Source organism: Schistocerca serialis, chromosome 2 (genome assembly GCF_023864345.2).
Source record: "Schistocerca serialis cubense isolate TAMUIC-IGC-003099 chromosome 2, iqSchSeri2.2, whole genome shotgun sequence".
NCBI classification, from domain to species: domain Eukaryota; kingdom Metazoa; phylum Arthropoda; class Insecta; order Orthoptera; family Acrididae; genus Schistocerca; species Schistocerca serialis.
The window spans coordinates 428,160,569-428,171,721 of NC_064639.1; the positions used below are offsets into that span (position 1 = coordinate 428,160,569).

At 40.8% G+C, this 11,153-nt stretch overlaps 1 pseudogene; it reads left to right on the top strand.

Moving 5' to 3' along the window:
• Positions 1–1,062: 1,062 nt before the first annotated feature.
• LOC126459629 (5S ribosomal RNA) lies at positions 1,063–1,180 on the top strand (annotated as a pseudogene).
• The last annotated feature ends 9,973 nt before the right edge of the window (positions 1,181–11,153 follow it).

The following is an 11,153-nucleotide window of genomic DNA, read 5'->3' on the forward strand; positions in this document are numbered from 1 at the left end:
TGACGCCTGACCCTTCAGAAATTCCAAAGAAGAAAGCAATATTTTATGCTGAATACCTTGCTGTAATGCGCCCGAGCTATCATAATATCACCATCATCGCCCATCATCACAACCATCGTCGATCACTGACTAAGATTTGAATATCTTTAATATTAAATCGTTTGTAACCTTGATAGCTGGCTCTAAGAAACAAAATGTTAACAGGACCAGCAGACATGACACTTGCGATCAAGATTTGTCATTTCAGTAATTTCATCGTAAGTTTCGGAACAATAGACAGGAGACCTTTGAAAAGCTACGTTAACATATACTTCACGATTCATTGCTATCAATAGGCTCTATTATTAGTTTTTGAGAACTGAATAGTGAGATATGTTACTTCCTTGCTCCTCTACTAGTGCAATGCCCCTTGTTTCTAGAGGAACGAAGAAACAAATTCGGTAGAGTGATAATTAGAAGCAGAGCAGTAAGGGAGCTGTTCGCAGGAGAGACTCCCCAGTTGGGATCTCCGGCTGGCATCTCCCACATCAATCTTTCCAGAGTTTCCGGCCGCCGAAAAAGGCTCCCCGCTCCGAGAAGTTAACTCCGCTACAGCCCCTGATACCTCTGGTAATGAACAAACTTCCCCACGGCTGACGGAGAGAGGTGCCAGCAGCTGCTGGTTATTTTCTCCGCTCTTGCCAGCCTGTACTGCCTAAGCGCCTCTCGCTCAAATTAAGTTCGCAAATTACTCGCCTTACCTATTCGATGAGACATTTGCAACCTCCTTATTCGTTCAATTCTTTTTTCACCTCGAATCACGCATATTTTGAAGAAAGGCGATTATGTGTAGGATCCTTTGAACGGATGGTTATCAAAATAAGCGAAAAACAGTAGGAAATATTATTAATCATATTTTTACGGTGTCATAGAAGTCTAAATCGGTGCGATTCACTCTTATTAATAAAAGTCATTTTAATTTATCACATAACAGAAAATGAGTTTCAAATAGCAAATATTTGCTTTAGATTTTTCTTTTGGTTCTACACCTGAACCATTTTCTCTTCCTAATACATGCAATATGCCAACGGCGGTGCCACAGTTGTAACACCGGTTCCCATCAGATCACCGAAGTTAAGCGCTGTCGGGCTGGGCTAGCACTTAGATGGGTGACCATCCGGTCCGCCGAGCACTGTTGGCAAGTGAGGTGTACTCAGCCCATGTGAGGCAAACTGAGGAGCTACTTAACTGAGAAGTAGCGGCTCCGGTCTCGTAAACTGACATACTGCCGGTAGAGCGGTGTGCTTACCACATGGCCCTCCATATCCGCATCCGGTAACGCCTGTGGTCTGAGGATGACACGGCGACCGGTGGGTACCGTTGGACCTCCATGGCCTGTTCGGACGGAGTTTAGGTTACAGAATTACATAAAGGAGCTCACAAAATTAAGCTACACATAGCCCTCCCCCCTGTATGTTTAGTAGACACTCGCATAAATTTCTTACATACGTCCTCATCGAGTGTTAACAAATTAGCATGGAGAGCTGCATCGAACCAATCTTCAGAGTGAAGACAACAACAATAACAGTGGCGCGTAAATATGTGCCGTGCAACAGTGGACGATTATGCCACAGGTCTGGTTTCCAACGTATCGTACCTGAAAGTGAAATAGTATTTCTTATTCTAATACAGTCTTCCATCAGTGTTGCGACACAGACGACAGCAATACGTCGTACATTCATAGCGTGGAGCATCATACAGATTATCTTGGACATACGTTTCCTCGGTGCTGAACTGGATGAAGAGGGCCTGTAAGCTGACCAGTCGTTTCTCCAACCTTAGACAACCATTTGTTGCTACGGTGCAAAGCTAAACGATGTTGTTCACAAGAACATAACCAGATTATACGAAATTTCGGCTTAGAATATTATGTGCAGTCAATTCGCCGCAAGTGCTACGTGATGAGTATAGATCGCTGAATGTTAGACTGGATGCGTGAATATATGACTAAAGAGCTCATAAGGGTGCCTCCCATAGGCACAATATCAAAACTTGTAGTGGTTCTAATGAGGACACAAAATACTCTAAGAGCCTAATAACGTTATCGCATGAACAATTTTCACTAGAGCGCAAATTGAAAATTCCAAACTATTTAAATCACTTCTGCTATCAGATCCATAATAAAAGAAAATACTGTTTTAAGAAATGCACATTTTGCCTGAACGTTTGTATGTATGTTTAGTACGTTGATTGAATTGCTGCCCAAGTCAACATTCAGAGCATCTGGGTATATTTATATAGGGTGTAACGGTCGTGAGTGCAGATATTTCTATTGGTGACATGAAGACAGCGTACTCAACGACATTAGATCAGTATTTACATCATTTGTAGATATAATTGCAGTGATTACAAGTAGTATTGTTTTAGGATGGTTAGTACCTCCAGGAACATGTGACAAGAGCAAGCCATTAATATTTATTTTCCCCTGGGCTTTAGGTCGGGTGTTGAAGTGTGGGCACATGAAAGCAAAACGGTAAGTCTATACTGGTAGGTGCAGTCCACTTAGTCATGCATTACGACCATGCAGATAACATCAGATGGTACAGTTTGTGACGTGTTTGTGGGAAGAATGTTCGACACTGAGGGAAAACAACCAGCACGCCGATTGCGTGTACTTATTAAGGTACCACACATAAAAATATCTACACTTATACCAGTTACAACCTATACACTGGGTAACAGTGCACGAATTTTGCATCTCGTTTCTAAAATATTAGTGGTCATACTTTGAAGTGAATAAGTGTAAAAAAACTGTTGAAGTTGAACATTACCGTGTTCCTCTCTCACAGATTTATTAGCGAGAATATCCTTCACCCTTACAATAGCATCTTGTTAAGTGAAGCAGAAGACATTCGATTCGATGGTATGTAGAAGTTATTACGGAAGGTAAATATTAATAAGATCCTACAGAAGCTGAATATCAGAATACTATCAACAGACAACACCAATGATATTTTGCAACTGGTTCACTTCTTTCATTATTTAATGCCATGTCAGGTAATAAGAGATATGCAGTTTACATTATGAAATAAAGTAAGTCCTGACAATAGTCGCAATAGGGTATTGAAAAGAATTCAGTGGTGACAACTGAAAATCTGGGCCAGACTGGTACTCGTACCCGGATTTCCCCACATCACGCGAGCAATCAGCTCTATCACTTCCGCTGTCTGAGCATGCTTTCCGCCCTATACAAATCCTCATCTTGTAACACACTATTCAAATAACGCTCTCTGTCTGTCACACTCATCGCTCGCTGCATCATGCTGGATTCCCGCAAGAGTTTAGGAGAGAGAGAATGTATCCACACTGATGAACCAAAGCAGTTAACGCGATTGTTTGCATAGAGCCCCAAGTCTGGGTTCGAGTCCCTGTCCGTCACGGATTTTCACTTGTCGCCACTGAATTCATTTCAATGCTCAATTGCGCCTACTGTCAGAATTTTTTTCCTTTACTCGCGTATACATATGGCCACGGGATCAAGAATGGTGTCCGTCCTTTCTGGCGAGCAATGAAGGTGGTGAACAGGGGGCGCTAGGTAAACAGTGAGCAACAAGATGATAATATAGGTCGGACGGAAAGCGTGCTCAGATAGCTGAAACAGTTCGGGCGACTGCTCGCATAAAGCGGGTAAAAAAATGGAAATTTTTGGTGAGGCTCTGGCTCTGAGCACTATGGGACTTGACATCTATGGTCATCAGTCCCCTAGAACTTAGAACTACTTAAACCTAACTAACCTAAGGACATCACACAACACCCAGTCATCACGAGGCAGAGAAATCCCTGACCCCGTCGGGAATCGAACCCGGGAACCCGGGCGCGGGAAGCGAGAACGCTACCGCACGACCACGAGATACGAACTTTTGGTGAGGACTATGGGATCAAACTGCTGAGGTCATCGGTCCCTAGGCTTACCCACTACTTAATATAACTTAAACTAACTTACGAGACTACCCCGCGCGGCTGATAAAGCGGGTAATCCACGTTCGAGTCCCAGTCTGACAGAGATTTTTACTTTCGTCACTGAATTCATTTCAGTGCCGAATTGCGGCCATTGTCAGAATTTATTTCTTTTCATTATGTATATATGTGGCTGCGGGATCGAGTTTGGTGTCTTTTCTTTCGGACTTGTGCGAAAGAAAGGAAATGCACTGCAGGATTAGATAACATCAGGAGTTTAAAAACATGTCATTCGAGGCATATTTTAACCGATTTTTGCCTGGTGTTCCAAATTGGGAACAATATTTTTATAGTCTTTGTTTATTTATTACGAGCCATGTTGTTGTTGTTGTGGTCTTCAGTCCTGAGACTGGTTTGATCTAGCTCTCCATGCTACTCTATCCTGTGCAAGCTTCTTCATCTCCCAGTACGTACTGCAGCCTACATCCTTCTGAATCTGCTTAGTGTATTCATCTCTTGGTCTCCCTCTACGATTTTTACCCTCCACTCTGCCCTCCAATACTAAATTGGTGATCCCTTGATGCCTCAGAACATGTCCTACCAACCGATCCCTTCTTCTACTCAAGTTGTGCCACAAACTCCTCTTCTCCCCAATCCTATTCAATACCTCCTCATTAGTTATGTGATCTACCCATATAATCTTCAGCATTCTTCTGTAGCACCACATTTCGAAAGCTTCTATTCTCTTCTTGTCCAAACTATTTATCGTCCATGTTTCACTTCCATACATGGCTACACTCCATACAAATACTTTCAGAAACGACTTCCTGACATTTAAATGTATACTCGATGTTAACAAATTTCTCTTCTTCAGAGACGCTTTCCTTGCCATTGTCAGTCTACATTTTATATCCTCTCTACTTCGACCATCATCAGTTATTTTGCTTCCCAAATAGCAAAAGTCCTTTACTACTTTAAGTGTCTCATTTCCTAATCTAATTCTCTCAGCACCACCCGACTTAATTCGACTACATTCCATTATCATCGTTTTGCTTTTGTTGATGTTCATCTTACATCCTCCCTTCAAGACACTGTCCATTCCGTTCAACTGCTCTTCCAAGTCCTTTGCTGTCTCTGACAGAATTACAACGTCATCGGTGAACCTTAAAGTTTTTATTTCTTCTCTGTGGATTTTAATACTTAATCCGAATTTTTCTTTTGCTTCCTTTACTGCTTGCTCAATATACAGATTGAGTAACATCGGGGAAAGCCATGTAATAGTTATTAAAACGCATGTTCCTTTTTAGATAGCTGGTTTGGGGCCTACGATCTTTCTAAGTGCTTTGGATTGAACCTCATTGTTGGCTGATGATTGTTAAGTGTTTACAAAGTTAGCAGTCATTTTAGACCGCAAGATGTCTACCAAAAAGTAAGTATTGTACAGTAATTCAAATTTTTTGTAATCTCTTTTCGTTGTTCTTAATATATTAGGAGTGTAAGGAAGTGTTCCATACAAAATTAATTACAATAAGCTAATTTGTTTATTAGTAAGTGTCGTAAATATTTGCGTGCTCCCAAATGGGAATACCAGGCACATATAGTCTTTGTTAGTCATACATTCACAAACTTTATCATATATACATTTCTTTCAGATCTCTCACTGCTGCTGAAATTTTAGCCATTTTGGAGGAAGATGAAGACTTTGCAGAGGCAGATACACACACTGATGCTGCGGATAATGGATGGGAGACAGAAGAAGATAGTGCAGATGAAGAGACGTGCGGTACTGATGATAATTTGTCTGGTCGACAACTTTCAGCTGTAGCTGAAACGAAAGTCATCAGATGGAACAGAACAAATTATATGGGTAGAAGTGCCTCACCTGAAATAGAACCTCATTCTAGTACCAATGGAGGCAGTACTCAGCGAAGCTCAGGGGATCACTAATCTTCTTATAATTGGAACAAAACTGACATTACTCCCAATTTCGACCAGTTTACTCCACGCAAGGAGAAGACATCCCCTCTAGTCTTCTTGAGTTCTTTGAACTCTTTTTTGACGGTGGTGTATTTAATCACCTTCGGGAAATGACTACCTTACATGCATCCCAGGAAAGTGACCTCAGTTTTGCAGTTTCGTGTGACGAACTGAGATGTTTTTTAGCAATTTTCATTCTGTCAGGATACCTAGCCTTACCTAGATGGAGAATGCTGTGGGAAGTCAACACAGAGACATACAATGCATTTGTCAGTTCAGCAATGAGGGGCAACAGATTTGAAACAATAAAACTGTTTGTTCAGTGTGCTGATAACTCAAACGTACCTTCAGATGACAGATTTGGTAAAATATCACCCCTAATAAAGCTTCTCAATGATCGATTTTTGTCTCATGCTCAGTTAGCAGAACATCTCTCGGTTGACGAGAGTAAGGTACCATATGACGGTGATGTGGTAACGTACTCTCGTCAACTGAAAGATGTTCCGCTAATTGAGTAAGAGACAAAAATCTATCATTGAGAAGCTTTAGTAGGGATGATATTTTACCAAATTTTACCGCTAATTGAGCATGAGACAAAAAGCGATCATTGAGAAGCTTTATTAGGGGTGATATTTTACCAAATCTGTCAGGCATGGAGCAAAGCAGCTCCTGAACGGTAAGCTCATAAGATTTGCCTTCAAGATTTGATGCCTCTGTGAGCCACTTGGGTATCTTGTACAATTTTTTCCATACCGCGTAAAAGATATTGAGCGCTCAAAAACGTTAGCTTAGGTGAGCATGCGGTTCTGAAACTAGTCAAAAGTCTTGCCACGAGCTCCATACAAAATCTACGCTGACCGCTTTTTTTCCTCAATTAAAAACACTTAGAGAAAATGGCAGAGGATTCCCGGGTACAATAATGAACAATAGAATATGTAAGCGCCCTATAGATGATCCAAAAGAAATAGCGAAGTCCCCTCGCGGTAGCTTCGACTACAGAAGAGAAAAACACTCTGGATCAGTGATAGCTGTTTGGAATGACAACCGACCAGTTCACTGCTTTTGTTTTACTAAATAAATCTATATTATTGAAAACTTATGTTTATTTTTGTTTTAACTTTCGGGACTCCTCTCATTCCTGGTGTTCCCATTTGGAAACCACGTTTTTTGCCAAAATCAAAAATTACAGTAAGGATATCTGAACAATTTATTTTAAGTTCATTTTAAATCAGAAATGTAAGGACTATGGTATGAAGATTAGCATCTCCAAAACGAAAGTAATGTCAGTGGGAAAAAAATATAAACGGATTGAGTGCCAAATAGGAGGAACAAAGTCAGAACAGGTGGACGGTTTCAAGTACTTAGGATGCATATTCTCACAGGATGGCAACATAGTGAAGGAACTGGAAGCGAGGTGTAGCAAAGCTAATGCAGTGAGCGCTCAGCTACGATCTACTCTCTTCTGCAAGAAGGAAGTCAGTACCAAGACTAAGTTATCTGTGCACCGTTCAATCTTTCGACCAACTTTGTTGTATGGGAGCGAAAGCTGGGTAGATTCAGGTTACCTTATCAACAAGGTTGAGGTTACGGATATGAAAGTAGCTATGATGATTGCAGGTACTAGTAGATGGGAACAATGGCAGGAGGGTGTCCACAATGAGGAAATCAAAGAAAAACTGGGAATGAACTATATAGATGTAGCAGTCAGGGCGAACAGGCTTAGATGGTGGGGTCATGTTACACGCATGGGAGAAGCAAGGTTACCCAAGAGACTCATGGATTCAGCAGTAGAGGGTAAGAGGAATCGGGGCAGACCGAGGAGAAGGTACCTGGATTCGGTTAACAATGATTTTGAAGTAGTAGGTTTAACATCAGAAGAGGCACCAATGTTAGCACTGAATAGGGGATCATGGAGGAACTGTATAAGGGGGGCTATGCTCCAGACTGAACGCTGAAAGGCATAATGTCTTAAATGATGATGATGATGATGATTCATTTTAAATGTTTTCTCAAAATAAAACAGAGAAAACACTCGGGCAAAAATGGGTTAAGTTTGTGCATACGCCATGTATACTCTGCTACTTCGATTTTTGACAGGCAGCGGTTTCTTACACTGGCTTCAACGTTCATCTACTTTCTCATTAAATTTCTGTTGCATTGTAAGGAAGAACTGCTACCTTTCATTGACGCCTCGCCCGATGGGTGAGCTTCGGATGGGCAAGGGATATGTTATGAGCATTTTCTTGTCACATAATAGTTGAATACAATTTGTCCTTCTATTATTTGTTGAATATCAACAAAATGCAGCCTAAATCATCAGATAACTACAAAATATAATGGTTTAAAGTGTGTAACTCAATGCATTACATTCATACCATGACTAGGCTACAAAAAATTCAACACACTTCGGGAAACATGATGAATAGCGAACCGAAAGACAATTGCTTTTTTCCATTTATCGTCAACTCAAGCTGTATGCTCTTGTCACCATTTGAGTCATACTACTGTATCTTGATGAAGAATTAGAGGTTTAGAGATTGCTGTCGCTCAGAGAATATTCTCGATTTGATCCTTCGGCAGTACGTGATGGCTGAAGCAGGTTGTTGAGAATTCTCAGTTTGTGACAATAAGAGCAGCTTCGTTGGATAGCTCAGCGCAGCACCGAGGCGAGGAGCGGAGAGCCGGCTTGCTGATGTGTGTCAGGGTGAGTGGGGAGATAGGACGGCGCCGCAGCGTGAGCGATGCGGGTGCGCGGACAGGGCGTGGTACCGGGGAAATCCCTGGCGCGAGAGGGCCCGCAAGAAAGAGGAGTGAGTGGGCGCGAAGATAGTCTGGCGAATAAAAGTGCTATTTTCGAATCTTCACTAAAGTCTCAAAACTAGCTATAGCTGCCGGTCCTTGTGACCGAGCGGTTCTAGGCGCTTCAGTCCAGAACCGCGCTGCAGCTACGGTCGCAGGTTCGAATACTGCCTCTGGCATCGATGTTTGTGATGTCCTTCGGTTAGTTAGGTTTAAGTAGTTCTTAGTCTATGGGACTGATGACCTCAGATGTTAAGTCCCATAGTGATTAGAGCCATCTGAACCATTTTTAACTATAGCTGAGCTACAGATATGTATGGACATCATGTAAGTCTTATTTCTTGTCGGACGCATTGAACATCTTCGTGTGGTTTCCCTAACGGTACTGATAGTTTTGAAGAAAATGTCAGCTCCAGTTTCACTTTCATTGTATTTTAAACCACGAGTGGTTTCGGTTAATTGCAATATAGTGCCAAACAACAAAGTTCAACCAAATTAGTCAAATGGTAAAGACTGTAGCAGTAGGTATGATTTACAACGAATCAAATACATGAATGTTCAAAACAGCTACTCCAGGGAAACTTCATAAAAGCAACAAATTAAGAACAAGGTAGCGTGAACTCGGCAACTATTGAAATGGGTATTTTTTCTGTAAAGTAAATAACGTTGAAAAATAACTTGACAACAAACATCGCATGAATTTACTTGCCAGGAGTTCTGAGAAGACGCAGGAGGACTGCTGAGACATCCTAGCAGAGGGTACTTAAGTAGGGGAGAGGCAAGTTACAAGTAGGGCCTGTAGGAAACAGGTCGGTAAGTTGGCTGCGGCAAGTGATGACATAAAAGACGTAAAATACATTGAAAGTTAAATAAAATACAAAGAAATGGGATTTACAAGACTGAAAAGGATGCAAAATAAAAAGACGTGTAAAAAGTGTTGTTAGGCAAAGGGAAAGCACACCAGGCGACGCTCAGAGACTGTATGATTCGATTTGGAAACCAACCATAGGAAACAAAAAGAAGCAGCAAATAATATCTCTGGATGCAAGTACGATGTTAACATGACATGTAGCCACGAGGAACTTAGCGTGTCTACAGTTTACAGTAAATGGACCTGCTGTAGTATGCAGTGAAACGTAAAAAGCGCTAATATTAATTACATTATAAAGCATCAAACACATTCTGAAACGCATCCAGGAAAACAATATCCTTCAGGGTTTTTGGTCCGTTAAGAACATCGCTCTCATTGTGGGGCTCATGGCTGTAGATTTCAGTTTCCTCAAAAATGTAGTTTCGCATACCTGTCTCCATTTTTTGCAAAAATTTGATGTTACTCACAATACTAATTGCACTGTGTCGTTTTAAAATTAAGTCAGAAAGAAATGTAGATTTATCTTTCGCATTCTTCCTCCCTAGGTCAGCAAGCTCTTTGAACAAGATGGTTTTAAAGTTTCTTCCTGGGCAATACAAAACGCTTTGTAACCAGGGCACCAGATTTTATAAATGCCCACAGCTGTAAATTGGTTATTTTAGTTTTAGTATTGTGTACAAGTTGGTGGCGCATTGTGCTGCTGGTTTTTAAGAAACAACATTATATCTGCGAAACAATGCACTGAGTTTGTTAGAAACGTTCCCATTAAATGGAGGCGAGATCAGTTCGATCGTTTCTGCAGCAGTTATTTTAGTTTCTCTATCATTAAGGTATAATTTAAGCAACCTGCCGATTATTGCTTGGAAAATGCTCTTTTTTGCTGTTCTGGGTGACAAAAATTCCGCGAAATAATGACAGCAGCTTGAGCAAAATCGCAAACAAATTAATGTTATTGGCGTTAGTAATAAATAAATCCAAAAAATTACTGTACATATTATGTTGATACTCTACAGTAAACTGAATATTAGGATGAAATTCGTTGATCTTTCGAAATAACATTTCAACTTCTTCCTTACATACAGTAACAGAACGTCATCTACATGTCATTTGTGTTAAACTATTTTTTGCACCTCTTGCAAATGCTTACTTCAGAACTGGTTTCCACGATCACTGATAAATATGTTGGCAATAGTGCCAGCAAGAAGAAAGCCCATGGCTAGACTGCAACCGACTTCATACAGTAACAATGTCGTTATGGCGTTTTTATGGTGTTTCTGACAAGTTGTTTCTCAACATCACTTATTTTGCATAAGATATGTCCATTTTAATTTTAGGTGCCTTCACACTACATTATTTTTAATTTGCTGTACCATTTGTTGTACCATTTGACTAATTTTGTTGTATTTTGTTGATTGGTACTATGTAGACTCCACTAGACAATGCCCTTGGTGGCCGAAACCGGTCGTGGAAAGTGCAGCTGGTGCTTACATTTTCTCAAAAAGTTTCAATAAAATTGTCATGGTATTTGGATGATACAATATCCAATAAAATGTCACTAAATTACAGGACC